The sequence below is a fragment of the Apium graveolens genome, chromosome 8, assembly GCF_009905375.1.
Source record: "Apium graveolens cultivar Ventura chromosome 8, ASM990537v1, whole genome shotgun sequence".
NCBI lineage: Eukaryota > Viridiplantae > Streptophyta > Magnoliopsida > Apiales > Apiaceae > Apium > Apium graveolens.
Window position 1 is genome coordinate 97,206,600 of NC_133654.1, and position 15,460 is coordinate 97,222,059.

Sequence of the window (15,460 nt, forward strand, 5' to 3'; positions counted from 1 at the left end):
CTTTGTGATGTAGTTACCAAGGTATTTTCTGGTAAGGTAAGTAATTTTGATTCTGTCAATACTGCCATGCTTAACATGCTTTATATGTTAGTTACTTATAATTATCATAATTTCAGTGACATGGTTATGTTTGAATTAGGCTATAAGTTAGGGGAAATTAATAAGAGAGGTAAAAGTGTCTATTATGCTAGATTCTTTATGATATTTGCTAACCATCTTATGAAGAATATTGCTATTGAGAACCAAACCAACAAAATGAATTGTTGGGTTCAAGAAAGAAGAATCATTGCAGATCTTAACAGAGTAAGTCACCACAAAGAGGTGCCCCTTCTCTACTTCCCAATCATGGAGGGCCCTTAGGTAAGTGAGGTAAGCACCATTATCACTACTCTTCCAACCTCACAAATTTCTCTGTCTCTAAGTGTAGCTATGGCATCTATGTCAATGAACCAACAGATGCCTACCCAAGCTACCAAAACAAAATCTTCAAAATCCAAAACAAAGAAAGCCACCTCTGGTTTCTCTCAGAAGAAACCAGTTGCAAAATCTACCAAACCTAAAGAGGGGAGTGTGCAAGGTAGTGAGTTGGGTGAGGGACAGGGTGAAAATCAAAGAAACCCTAAGGATAAGGTTGGTGAGGAAAGTGTACCGAAATTAGCACAATTCTAGCTTCATCCTCTCAAAAGGATGTTGCTATTGAAACAAGCTTCCAACCAGGAGCACAGACCAAGAAGGTAAGGGACACAAGTTCACCTCAAACCTATACCAGAAAGAAGAGACCCAAAACCCTTGGGGAGGCACAGGAAACATACACAGTGCAAATTGGAGCAAAAGACTCAGTCACTGCACCATTTCAAATTTAGCTTGATGTGGCTCCAATAAATGTGGAGTCATAGCCAAAATCTTTAGTGATAGAAGCACCTCAAACACCAAACTCTCCCACAAATTCTATGGATGTGGATATGATTAACACATCAATTCCTGATTCCCCTTCTTTAACTTTGTTGGGGAAGCCAAAATCTAGTGCAAATGAGCATCATCTTGTAGATGATTTGTTGGCTCACTTGCCAATTATTTCAGGATCTATTGAGATATCTGTTCCTAAATTTTCATCAATCTGCACAGAGTCTACAATAGTCTCCACTCCAAACTCATTCATTTCTTCTATTTCGATGGATATTCTTCATCCGTCGGTTAGTGATTGTATCCCGATGGATGTGCCTTACAGCAGTCATCCGTCGGCTGGCCTATCTACTATGAGGATGTTCCTCATCCGTCGATACTCTCTACACATACTGAAAAGTCAATAATTGTGACAAGTGTAGATGAGTTAGTAGTTGTATAATCACTCTTAGGACTGAGGGAAGGGAGTGAAATAAGTGAAAGGCTGGGTTGCTCCCAGGCAAAAGGAGAGGAAAAGAGTGAACTCATGCAGGCTATTTCTTCCATACTAGCAAAAAAAGTCAGAGGAGTCCCTTCTTAGAAGGTGAAGGTGAGGGTGGGAGGGTGGTCAGCGAAGGGGAGCCGTTGATGCAACAAAAGAGAGATCATAAGAGAAATGCAGGTACAGGAGTTTTACGGGTGGACACCATTTCTAGTGAGTCAACGAATGTCAGGGATGCAGAAAGGAAGAGACTATTTTAGCAAGAATATCAAGCTATCATAGATTTTATCTCCCTGGATGCTGAGACATTTACTCATCCTGTTCCAGCTTATCAAACTCTAGCTGGACAGGGCAATGAAGATGCTGAGAAGATGCTGAACTTAGTGCATACAGCTGCTTCTCTATAAAGGGCAAATGATGCAATCACTGACATGTCATCTACACTGGCAACGAGTTTGAACTGGCTGAAGACTCTTTTGGGGATGATGGTGGGGATGATGAGGATGACAGCATGAACATAGGGGGAGATACAGACATTCCTTACTGGATGCTAACCAAAGAGTGTTCATATTCACATCTCCAATCCACATTATTCAAGCTTATTCATGACACCCAATCAGCCATTCAAGCATCCACAAGTGCCAGCACTAAAAGGTTATTTATAGCACATCTTGAAGCTCTACAGCTGCACAAGATTCAAGCTCTCCGACACAGTCAAAGTATGGATGAAATGAAGCAAGAAATTTCTGATGTCAAACAGGATATTATAGCAAGGTTGGATGCTAGACTTCCTGGAACCACCATGACTGAGATAGGTCAGAAATTGAGGAAAGAAGCTGATTTAAATAGAAAAGTTGAGGCCATGGACTCTAGTTTGTCTAATGTGGAGAAGTCAGTGGCCAACATACTTGCAAATCAAGAAGCTCAGACTGCTCTGCTCCAACAGTTGGTGGTTGCACAACTCCCTTCTTCTCAACAACTTGATGCTAACAAAAAGGGGGAGGAAGGTTCATCAATTGGGGGGGGGGGAATAGCTCAATATTCAAGTCAGCAAAGTAATTATGCCAGCAATTGCTTTCACTAAGCCACCAGCTATGGATAACATTGATCTCATCAATCTAGTGACATCAAAACTGGAATCAAATGATAAACTGACAAAGATTGATGTAGCAGCAGCTGAGAAGGAACTAGATGAAAAGTGGAAGAAGATTGATGCAGAGATTCAGAAGAAATTTGGTCAGCTACAGAAACTAGACAAGACTTTTCATCACCATTCTCAAGTCAAACATATCTCAGTGCATGAAATGAGTCTAGGCAACTTGGAAAAAGGCCAAACTTCATGCATCAAATCTCCAAAAACTAATCTGATTTTGAAACCTAAAAGGAACTATTCAAAGCTCTCAGATAAAAATCCTGTGGATCTTATGTTTGAGACACCTAGGCTAGATGACAAGAAGTTGTTGGCAAGGTCAATTGCATTTTACAAATATCCATCTGATTCAGTTCAAAAGAAGAGAATTGCCAAAGTTTACGGGAATGGAAAAGAAATCTGTGTGGTGGCTGGACACCCTCTGTTTGTAGAAGCTAAGAAGGAAGAAAAAGAAAGGATCAAGCAAGAAAAGAAGCAGGCTGCTTTAGATGCTAAAAAGCTCAAACAAAAGAAGGAGTGAGCTGCTATCTTGGCCAAACTTCAAGCTGTCAAATCTATAACTGAGATTTCTGAAAAACCACATGTGATTACTGAAGCTCAAGTTCAACAAATACAAAATGAACCTCCACAGAAAAGAAAGTTCAGATACAAGCTTCACTCCAAAAGAAAATTGGACTTTAGTGATGAGGAAATGGAGGACTACATTCCCAAAAAGTCTAAAACATCAACTCAAACATCCATGCCCTTAGTGGTGCATGAGGAATTCAAGGTGGATCCAACAAAGAACTTTCATAGTGAGCCTATTATTCCTAAGGATGAGCCATTAGACTGGGAAAGTCTGCCAATTCCTAAATTCAACTTACATATCTTCAACAAGCCAAAAAAGACAAAGATTAGAGCAACCAAAAAAGTGAAGCCTGTGACTCGTACATCCAAGACCCTAACCAAATCTCAACCCTCAGTCAACAAGGAGTATCTCTTATACATCTGTGACATCAAGGAGTTTTCTGAAATAAACCTCTACTTGGATGAATGGGAAGAAGTAAGAGGGATTGATGCTCACAGACATCTTCCTGAAAGGCTGGTATTCAAGTACAAGGAAGGGAAAGAAATCACATGGCCACTTCACAGGATTCTTCAAGAAAGCCAATCTGTACTGATAAAGGTCTATTCATCCTTTAAGAAGAACTTTAGATTTAATGTGACTACAAGGAGAAAGTCCTAAAGAAAATAGAAGATCTAAGGAGTAATAGAACCAAATATGCACTCCTAAAGACTCTATCAATTCCCTTCACAGAAAAAAGAGTGCATTTGAGGCCTTTTTGGTTGATGGAATTTATGGATGGTAAGGGAGTTAGAAGATTCTTCAGACTGGATGACCAATTGAGTATCTCTAGCAATGAGATTCTATTGGAAATGCAAGAAATGCTGGATCTATCTGAAGCTGATGAACTTGAATTCCACAGACAGCTCTAGAATCAAATAGAAGAAAACAACATGAAGCTTGGGAAGAAATCTAGACAATCAAGGAAATAGAATCATCTGCTCAGACTAAATGAGCACCTTGAAAATGATTGTGAGAACTCTTTGTACATTTTGTTTTGTTCAATTTTTAATAAATTTACAGCACTTATCAGTTTTACTACTACTCTTTAATCTGTATTTTTAGGGTGTTTTGTTATCATCAAGTTTCTCTTAATTTATGGCTACAATTCCAGTAGACATAAATTGGGGGAGATTGTTAGGAATATGTTGTGAACTTGATGATACGTTAAACAAAACACCTTAGTAGATTTAACTTAGTGAAATTTGTAGCTCTCGACGGATGCTCTAATATAGTCCAGACGGATAAACTTTATAGTCCCGACGGATGATAATTTGATATCCATCGAGAGTGTAGCTTATGTAACAAATAAGTACTGTATCATATTTCTGCAAACAACATGTTAAAGTCTAGTAGGTTGTATAGGGTTATCTAAGTCATGTTGACTACTAGACTGATATGCAGAACAGGTTGACCAATTGTGAATATGAGATATCTTGTAATTATGTATAAGTGAAATAGAGTCAAGTGGCAGATAGACTCCCGATGGATGATCTACAAGACTCCCGATGGAAGATCAACAAAGCTCCCTATAGATAATCATCAAGACTCCTGACAGATGACAAACATAGTCCCGACGGATGATCAAATTCAAAATAGCTGTTGACAATGACAACACAGTCACATGTGTTGGGTGTTTGCAAAAGGAATGCGGCAGCCTGTTGAGCAGGATTTTGAGAACAAAGAAGCATTACCATTTCCATGCAAATGTGAAGATATTCAAAGATGCTGGAATAGAGTAGTGAAGTAGCATGGAGTTAGACTAGTTTTTTTTTTATTTTATTATCTTGTCTTACTGTCACATAAACTTGGTGATAAATAAACCAAGTGTAACAAGTAGAATATTTTAACTAAGCAAATATATTTTCAGAGAAATATATCAAGCTGTATTCTATAAGAATTTCTCTGTAGTTTTGTTTTTCTACTTGTAAAGTATCTGTGAGCTATTCAAAGCTTCACAGAGTTTTCATTCTGATATATATATATATATCTGATATATATATATATATATATCTGATGGATAAATTCAAATCTACCAGAATGTTTTAAAGCCTTGTGTTTTACTACTTAGTGTGTTGATTTCAATTATCTTTTTATTCCGCACTTTAGAAAATCAAACACTGTTATATGTATTAAGTTAAAACATTTTAAAATTAATAAGAGAAGCCAGAATTACATTGAACCCCCCTTCTGTAATTCTTGTTGTATTGTTAGTGATAAGGATAAATAAATTATGATTGTATAATTAAATACTGCATTAATTGTACAAACTGTGGGCTGCTAGGCCCAATAAAAAGATATATGATACTCAGACCAGAAAGGTTAAGCCTGATGGACCAGATCAGGCCTGATGGAATAAAAAAGGCCCAAAAGCCCTGATTATTAATTAATTTTGTAATTAATTAATAAGGGACAAATCAGATGTTGAAAAGAGTCCCGATAAGGATATAAATCCTTGGAGATTAGCCTCAAGGGGACCTAAAAAGATAAGGAATCAGTTTCCTACTACCTAGGACTCCAAAGTCCATTCTAATTATGAGACTTGCCCACCAAGTCTCTTATACCAAGTCCAATTCAAGGACTCCCAACATCTATATAAGGGGTCTCACCCCCACCAATCAGAACTACATTTTTTGGCTTGATTCTCTAATTCACAGAGATACGTAGGCATCTCGTAAAGGCAGATTGAGTCACGAAACACGAGAGCAGCCATTAAAGGCCTTGAGCTCCCGAATCTTAGTATTAAATACAGCAAGTAATAACCTTGGTTTTTTATCCATAACATTTGGCGCCGTCTGTGGGAAACACAACAACAACCATGGCGAGAACACGGAGAACAATTGGAGCTCTAGAGGAAGGAACACCATTAGAGGCAACCCAGGTGATTTCATCAACCGTGGAGGTTCCTCCCCATTCAACTTATGCATCTACTCAGGGGGAAGCCCAGACAGGGGCAACTCATCCTCAGCCACAAGGGACAACTCCCCCGACTATTCAAGGTACGAATCCTCAAGTTCAACAAATACATATACCTGTGAATTCTCGACCCGTCGGGTATGAATATTCAACTATTGTTACTACTAACCCCCCTTATGGGATGCCGCTTCACCCTGAGGTTGGAAGAAGTGGATATGCTGGGCGAAGCGAAGCACGAGGGCGGTCGCCCCCCTATATACGAGGTTTGGATCCTATCCCTAAGGATCGGGAATTTTCTGGTCCATACACTGAGAGAGACTCCGAATCTTCGGATGATGAAGTGGCCCCGAGAAGGAGGCATCCTGGAAAAGAGCCAATGGCCGATGGAAGGCAACGCCCCCAAAGCACCCCAGGGGCGAATCCCCAAGAAGTGCAGGAAAAGATCAGGGCTCATGAGGCTGAAATCCAAAGGCTGAGGCGTGATTTGGAGGCTCACCAAGCCACCAGACCCCACATACCTCCTAGGGGGAGAAATCCTCCTCCTATCATAGACCTAGATGGTCCGGTAAGAAGAAGGGCTGCTGTCCCAAGAACTGATCCAAGCAATCTCCTTCCCCTTGGAGATCCTGATGATCCAACTCCACCCTTCACAGAAGAGATAATGAATGCCCATATCTCAAGGAAATTCAAGATGCCCACTATCAAAGCCTATGATGGCACGGGAGACCCCGCTAATCATGTTAGGACATTCTCTAATGCACTGCTGCTGCAACCCGTGAATGATGCTATAAAATGTCGGGCCTTCCCTCAAACCCTGTCGGGTATGGCTCAAAGATGGTACAGTCGCCTACCCCCAAATTCTATTGGATCATTCAGAGAATTAAATCAGGCTTTTATTAAGCAATTCATCAGTGGAAGAGTCCATGAGAAAAGTTCAGCATCTCTTATGAGTCTTGTGCAGGGAGCTAAGGAATCCTTAAGAGATTACCTGAATCGTTTTACAAAGGAGGCTTTAAAAGTCCCAGACCTTGATGATAAGGCAGCCATGATAGCACTGCAACAAGGAACTAGGGATGAGTTTTTCAAGATGTCTTTGGCCAAACGACCCCCTGAGAGCATGTTGCAGCTCCAAGAGAGGGCAGGGAAGTATATCAAGGTTGAAGAAAGTATGAGGAAGACCGTAGTAAGTAATGAGCCCACTGGAGGCAAGAAACGAAAAACTGATTTGGAGTATATCGCTAAGGACAAATATCCTAGAACCGAACAAAACCCTGATTCAACCCCCAAGAAGGGAGGACCTGGGCAAAAGTTCACTGAATACGCTAAGCTGAATGCTCCCAGAAGTCAGATTTTGATGGAGATTGAGAAAGACAGAGATATTCGCTGGCCTAAGCCCTTGAAGGCTGATCCCGCCAAGCTAGATAAGGGCAAGTATTGCAGGTTTCACAAAGATGTTGGCCATGACACCGATGAGTGTAGGCAATTGAAAGATGAAATTGAGTTTTTGATTCGAAAAGGAAGATTGAACAAGTATACTGGAGATGGAGGGGACAGAAATAATAATGGAAGGAAGAACTTTGAAGATCGTAGGAGGGACCAAGACGATCAGGGGCGAAACCCCCAGCCTAGAGGACCAGTTATAAACACCATTTATGGAGGGCCGAGACCTCGAGGGCCTGTGATAAACACGATCTTTGGAGGTCCAACTGCTGCTGGATTGTCCAAAAATTCCAGAAAGGCATATACTAGAGAGGTTATGCATATTGTTGGAGAAGCCCCGAAGAGGGCCAGGACAGAAGTAACATTGGCTTTTGATGATTCCGACCTAGAGGGTGTGAAGTTTCCCCATGACGACCCGCTGGTCATAACACCAATAATAGGAAATAGCCCGGTTAAGAGGGTCCTTGTGGATAATGGTGCTTCTGTGGATATCTTGCTCCACGACACCTTTCTAAGGATGGGGTATAACGACTCCCAGTTAACACCAACCGACATGCCGATATATGGATTTGCTGGAGTAGAATGTCCTGTGGAAGGGATAATCAAGTTGCCAACCACCATAGGTACGGAGCCAAGGCAGGCAACGCAGATGCTGGATTTCGTAGTGGTAAAGGCTAGTTCAACTTATAATGCTATCATGGGGAGAACAGGGATACATGCCTTCAAGGCAGTCCCCTCTTCCTACCATTCAGTCATGAAGTTTCCCACCCGAAACGGGATTGGAGAAGAGAGAGGAGATCAAAAAATGGCTAGAAGCTGTTATGTGGCCTCTTTGAGGGTAGATGGAGTCGGGGGGCAGGTTCTTCCTATTGAAAATATGGATGTTCGAGAAAATGATGAGAATAGAGGAAGGCCAGCAGAAGAATTGGTTTCGGTTCCTTTAGATCCTGAGAATCCTGAGAGGATGACTTTCATTGGAGCCACATTAGAGGAGCCCCTTAGAGGAAAGTTAGTAAAATTTTTGCAAGAAAATAGTGATGTGTTTGCATGGTCAGCAGCTGATATGCCAGGCATAGACCCGGAGTTAATTACTCACAAGCTAAATGTGGATCCAAGCCGGAAGACAGTGAAACAAAAGAAAAGAAATTTTGCCCCGGAAAGACAAGAGGCTATAAAGCAGGAAGTGGAAAAGCTCTTAGAGGCTGGTTTCATTGAGGAGATTCAATTTCCGGAGTGGTTAGCAAACCCTGTAATGGTGAAGAAGGCTAATGGAAAGTGGAGGATGTGTATAGACTTCACCGATCTGAATGATGCATGCCCCAAAGACTGTTTTTCGCTGCCTAGAATTGATACTTTGATTGATGCCACCGCTGGACATGAGATGCTGAGTTTCATGGATGGGTTTAGCGGATACAACCAGATCAAAATGCATAAGGATGACATTCCAAAGGTATCATTTATCACTGACTTTGGTGTTTATTGTTATCTTGTTATGGCGTTTGGTCTCAAGAATGCAGGAGCCACCTATCAAAGGTTGGTGAATAGAATTTTTAAGGATCTTATTGGTAAGACTATGGAAGTCTATGTTGATGACATGTTAGTCAAGAGTCTAGTAAAGACTGATCATATAGCCCATTTAAGGGAAGCTTTTGAGGTCCTGAGGTACCACAAGATGATGTTGAATCCGACGAAGTGTGCTTTCGGAGTAGGATCTGGAAAATTCTTGGGATTGATGGTTTCGAAGAGGGGAATTGAGGCAAACCCCGATAAAATAAAGGCAATCCTGGACATGGAACCCCCCAAAACTGTCAAGGATGTTCAGAAGCTCACAGGAAGGGTTGCTGCGTTAGGACGATTCATCTCCAAGTCAGGAGACAAGTGCTTGTCATTTTTCAAGTCACTAAAGAACATCAAAGACTTTGTATGGAGTGAGGAAAATCAGAAGGCATTTGAAGAATTAAAGAAGTATATGGGCCAGGCCCCGTTGTTGGCCAAGCCAGTTCTGAATGAAGTTTTATTCTTATACTTGGCTGTTTCAGAGAGCGCCTTGAGCGCGATGTTGGTTAAGGAGGAACTGAAAGTCCAGAAACCCGTATACTATGTCAGCAAAATTTTGCATGGTGCTGAGTTGAATTATTCAGCCATTGAGAAATTCGCCTTAGCCTTGGTAATGGCTTCAAGAAAGCTGCGTCCTTATTTTCAAGCTCACCAAATTGAAGTGCTAACAAATCAGCCACTGAGAAATATCATTCACAGTCCCAAGGCAAGTGGGAGACTGATTAAGTGGGCAATAGAGTTGGGAGAGTTCGATCTCAAGTATAAGCCACGTACGGCCATAAAAGCCCAGGCACTAGCTGACTTCGTGGTGGAATGTACCATACCCAACCAAGAAGTCGGGGGGCAGGAAGATACCATACCTCAAGACAAGGGAGTCGACAATGGGGACAGGGAGAAGAATGACAAGGAGAAAGAATATTGGGTTCTCTATTTTGATGGAGCATCAAAAACAAATTCCAGTGGAGCAGGGTTGGTTTTGCAAAGCCCTGATGGGTTCTTAATTGAGTATGCTATGAAGCTAGATTTTCCAACCACAAACAATGAGGCAGAGTATGAAGCCCTGATAGCTGGCCTTGGTCTAGCTGGGACACTTAGAGTCAAAAACTTAAAGGTCCGTGGAGACTCGAAGCTGATCATATCCCAGGTAAAGGGAGAATTTGAGGCAAGGGATGATACGATGGCTAAGTATGTCCGCCTAGTAAGGGCTGTGATGACCCAATTTAATGAGTGCCATGTTGAACACATTCCAAGGGAAGAAAATGTTAAGGCAGATGCGCTATCAAAGTTCGCTTCGTCTGAGGTTGAAGAAAGTTCAGGAAGTGTGTATTTCCGTGTTTTAAAGACACGAAGCATAGATGTTAAGCTGCTGGCTCCCATAGGCTTGGGGATGTCATGGATTGATCCCATCAAGGCTCACATTCAGACCGGTTGGTTGCCAAGTGATGCAACTGAAGCACGGAAGTTAACTGTTCGGGCACTAAGGTACTCTTTGATAGATGGGATTCTTTACAAAAGATCTTTCGTGGTTCCCTACTTGAGGTGTCTCAGGCCCGATGAGGCACGCTTGGCTCTTGAAGAAGTGCATGAAGGTATTTGTGGACAACACCTGGGGGGCATGGCCTTGGCTCATAAAATAACCCGTTTAGGCTTCTATTGGCCAGAAATGATGGCTGATGCCAAAGAATATGTGAAGAAGTGTGATCGCTGTCAGAAGCATGCACCAGTTGTTAGACAACCCCCCGAGATGCTGACCTCTATCAACTCCCCAATCCCCTTTGCCATGTGGGGGATGGATATTCTAGGGCCTTTTCCTATGGCCACGACACAAAGGAAATTTCTGATTGTAGCCATTGATTATTTCACCAAGTGGATCGAAGCCAAACCCTTGGCCAAAATCACAACTAAGCAGGTTGCACAATTCCTGTGGGAAAACATTATGTGCCGATATGGAATTCCCCGTATCCTCGTCACTGACAATGGACACAATTCAACAATGAGGAATTCAAGAAGTATTGCGAAGAAAATGAAATTGAGTTACGATTCACCTCTGTGGCTCACCCGCAAGCCAATGGGCAAGCAGAGGTAGCAAATCGGATAATCCTGGATGGACTAAAAAAGAGGATCGAGAAGTCAAGAAATAGTTGGGTGGATGAGATACTTCCAATATTATGGGCCTATAGGACTACCTGTAGGGTCACGACAGGAGCAACTCCTTTCATGTTGGCATATGGGGCAGAAGCAGTAGTTCCCGTGGAGATATCGCATTCCTCTCCAAGGATTCAGACTTTCAATGCTGTAGAAAATGAGGAAGGGCAGAGGTTAGCCCTGGATCTAATTGATGAAGTGCGAGATGAGGCACATGCAAAGATAGTAGAATATCAGAAAAGGCTTCATTCTACTACAACCTAAGGGTTAAAGAGAGATTTTTTAAACAAGGAGATCTAGTCTTGAGAAAAATAGAGGCTTCGGGTGTTGGACAGAAAGGAAAGCTTGCCCCGAATTGGGAAGGGCCGTACAGAGTCAAGAGTGTTCAGGGTAGAGGAACCTACAAGCTGGAAACTATGGAAGGTTTTGAAGTCCCGAGGACCTGGCACGCACAAAACCTGAAGGTTTACTACGTGTGAGATATGTGAAGTACGTTTCTCACTTGTCATTGACAAGTAGGTTTAAAAGCACCTTGAAGCTTTGCTTGCATAGGATTTTATATTCCAGTAGAATTTACATTGTCTAGTTATTGTTGATTAGGGTCGAACCCATGCTATGTAAGGTTTTGGAAAACCAGACTTCATATTAAAGAGTTTGAAATTATTTCTATCTAAGGATGTTTAAAGTTCAAATGCGTATTAAGATTGTAAAGTTAAAACAGAAAAAGGCAAGAAAAGCAACGTATAAAACATAACCCCGAAGGGTAACAAGTTCTGATATAAATAAAGTTCAAAAAGAAGATATACAAAAAGCTAGGCCTTGGAAGGCTGAGATTCCTCAGAACCACTATCCGAAGTCTCTTCGAAAGTTTCAGTCGTTTCTTCGGACGTCTCGGTCGTCCCCTCCGAAGTCCCTGTAGAAGTTCCCTCAGCAGGAGATGATGGCTGTTGAGGCGCTGCTTTGGGAGATTCTTCCACCCTGGCCTTCTTAGCGACAGGCTCGAATTCCTCCTCGGAGGAATCTTCCTCCTCTCCATCCTTGATCATGCCAGCAAGCTTTTCAGTAACACCTCCAAGCTCTGGAACCCGCACTGGGCAAGGAAAGGGCGACTGCTCAAGGACCTCGGGAAACTCATCCTGGATGGCCTCCACAGCAGCGTCCCAGCCTTCCTTATAGCTAACAGGATGAAGAAGGGCGTCATGCTCCACCATCAAGTCTTTGAATTCTTGAGTGTCCATCCAGCCATCAAAGGCTTTTTCCTTCTGCGCCTTCAAGATGACATTTTCAGCCCGGGCCGTCTCCAGGTCAGAAGTGGAAGAGGCCAATTGAGCTTCAAGGGCCTCAATTTTTTGATTGGCCTCCTCCAACTTCTTGTTGGCATCTTCCAGGCCAACCTTCCAAGCCTTGGCTTGGTGAATTGCCCCTTGAAAATGGGCGTTAGCCTACAGGAGAAAACAGCAAAGGTTTAGAAAAGAAAGAAAAGAGAATTGTAAAAAGCATAAGTAAAGTACATACCGTCGCCAGAGCTTGGGCTCCAAACAGCTCATTCCCCTCCAAGTCCTGTTGAAGGACAAAATCTTGATAATCCACCGGGGAAATGGAATGCTTAGACCATTCCTTGGACAGGGCCGTGCTGCCCACAATTGAGTCCTTGCCCCGGATCCCCCAAGCAGGTTGAAAATAGGCACCTGGCCTCTGCTTGGTGCGCAGAACTTGGCTGGGGCCTTCCTCATCTGGCTCTGTCGCCTGAAGAAGGAACTCCGGGAAGCGGTCACCCAGTCGAGGGTCCTTAAAGATCTTCCCGACCCTCTTCATCCTGGTTGTCTCCAGGTCCTTCGGCTTGGTAGCCTCCTCAATCTTCTCAGCCACTGCAACAAACAAAGTCAGTTGAAAATCAATGAAATAAAAGTGCAGGAAATAAAGGAGATAAGAAAGGGAACTTACTTTTCTTATTAACGGGCGAAAGGCCGCGTTCTACCAGGACGGTCTCCCGGATAAGGTCCCAACAATGGGAAGTGCCGTTGTCTTGCGTAAGGAGGTTGAAACCTCTAGCCTCCTCCTCAGACAAAGTTATGTCATTCGGGCTCCCGTCTACGGCCAGCCCAAAGGATGATCGAAACAGGGAGCCCCAATCTCCACCTTCCCAAATAACAAACAAAAAATCTTTCTTCCACCCCAAGTTGTTGTCAGGGATGGATTTCCCATTTACGATATGGGGGATAGTGGGGCGCTGGTTGATAGAAACCCAACCCGGACTTTTATCAGGGCTGTTTTTGAATTGAAAAATCTTCCTGAAGACAGCAACAGATGTGGGGACGTTGTGCTTGGCGCATTACGACAGATAGCACAGAATCAACCTCCAGGAATTAGGGGGAAGTTGGCAAGGGCTGATGCCCACATCAGCCAGTAGCAAAGGAATGAATGGATGAAAAGGGAGTCTAATACCTGCCCTCAGAGTATCCCTATAGACGCATAGCGCGTCCTTCTTCCACTGACAGGCCCTGTCGGCCGGACCCGCAAGAACCAGCTTAAAAGGCTCCTTGATTTTGAAGCAGCTGCTCAACTTTTCCAGCTCCTTGGGATCCCGTAAAGCACTGATATGATCGTGCGTGTCCAGATGCGCATCAGACGGATACTCGTCCCCTCGAGTGTTGATCATGTCGATTAAGGAAGTATACCTCGATCGAATAGGAAAATCATTGGACTTTCTAGCCACGTTCATCTTGGCCAAACGAGTCATTCTTTTGTCAGCCATCTGAAAAAAGTATGAGGCACGTAAATAGGCTATCTTAAAATGGCACACAATGGAAAAATAGAAATGAAAAGCAAAAGGAGGAATCTTACCTGAAGAAGTGCTCCTGAAAAAAGGCTTTGAGCTCCGACTTGCTGTTATTCCTCTGAGAATCTTAGCAGGAAGATGAAGAAGAAAACTAAGAAATGAGAAAGTGAGAAGTAATAGCCTTTCCTCATTCCTTTATATAAGAGGAAAAGGAAGTTGAAGGGACGAAAAGCCCATTGAGAACAAAGGCCCATAAGAAGAGGCCCAGAAAAAAGAACATTCCAGAATATACCTAGGAATTCTAGGGCATTCTAAACAGGGTGTGTTAAGCCCAGCAATATTTGATAAAGCCCAATGAGAAGGCCCAGTAATATTTGACAAAGCCCAATAAAGAGGCCCAGTAATATTTGACAAAGCCCAATAAAGAGGCCCAACAATATTTGATAAAGCCCAATAAAAGAAGCCCAATGAGATTTGAAAAGCCCAATAATAGAAGCTCAGTAAAATTTTATAGGGCCCAACAAAAAGGCCAGGCCCAAATCCAATTAGGATTTGGAAAATACAATACCCTAAATTAAAGCTAAATAAAGAAGGCTAGTGAAAGACCAGGAACCAGGTCGAAATCCAGGTCGTGAATCCTGCCCGAAATCTTTCGAGCAGACACCCGAAAATAACGGGTAAAAAAGACCAGAATCCAGGTTGAATTCCAGGTCGTGAATCCTGCCTGAAATCTTTCGAGCAGACACCCGAAAATAACGGGTAAAAAAGACCAGAATCCAGGTCGAATTCCAGGTCGTGAATCCTGCCCGAAATCTTTCGAGCAGACACCCGAAAATAACGGGTAAAAAAGACCAGAATCCAGGTCGAATTCCAGGTCGTGAATACTGCCCAAAATCTTTCGAGCAGACACCCGAAAATAGCTGGAATAACGGGACTGAATTGAGGTCGAAGCTTCGACCAGGAATGAGGTCGAATAAACCAAGCATCTTTCAAAAAAATGGGGATTAAAAACCCAAGTCGAAGTTCGACTAGGATCCTGGTCGAATTCCAGGTCGTGGATCCTAGTCGAAATCCTTCGACCAGGAAACAAGAAAATCAAGGAATTTTCGAATAGGATTCAGGTCGAAATATCGACTAGAATCCTAGTCGAAATCCTAGTCGATAGGCATGACAAGAAGCTAAAAAAAAAAAGGGGGGGGGTGGAATTTTCGACCTCGATCCAGGTCGAATTTTCGACTAGGATCCTGGTCGAATTCCAGGTCCTAGATCCAGGTCAAAAATTCGACTAGGATCCTGGTCGAATTCCAGGTCGTGGATCCTAGTCGAATTCCTTCGACCAGGATGACAAGGCTGGCCCCAATTTTCGACTAGGATCCTGGTCGAAATTTCGACTAGGATCCTGGTCGAAAAAAGGGCTGAAAATTTGAAAATTCCAGAAAATAAGGAAAAATCCCAGAAAATTCCAGAAAATTAGGGAGAAATCCC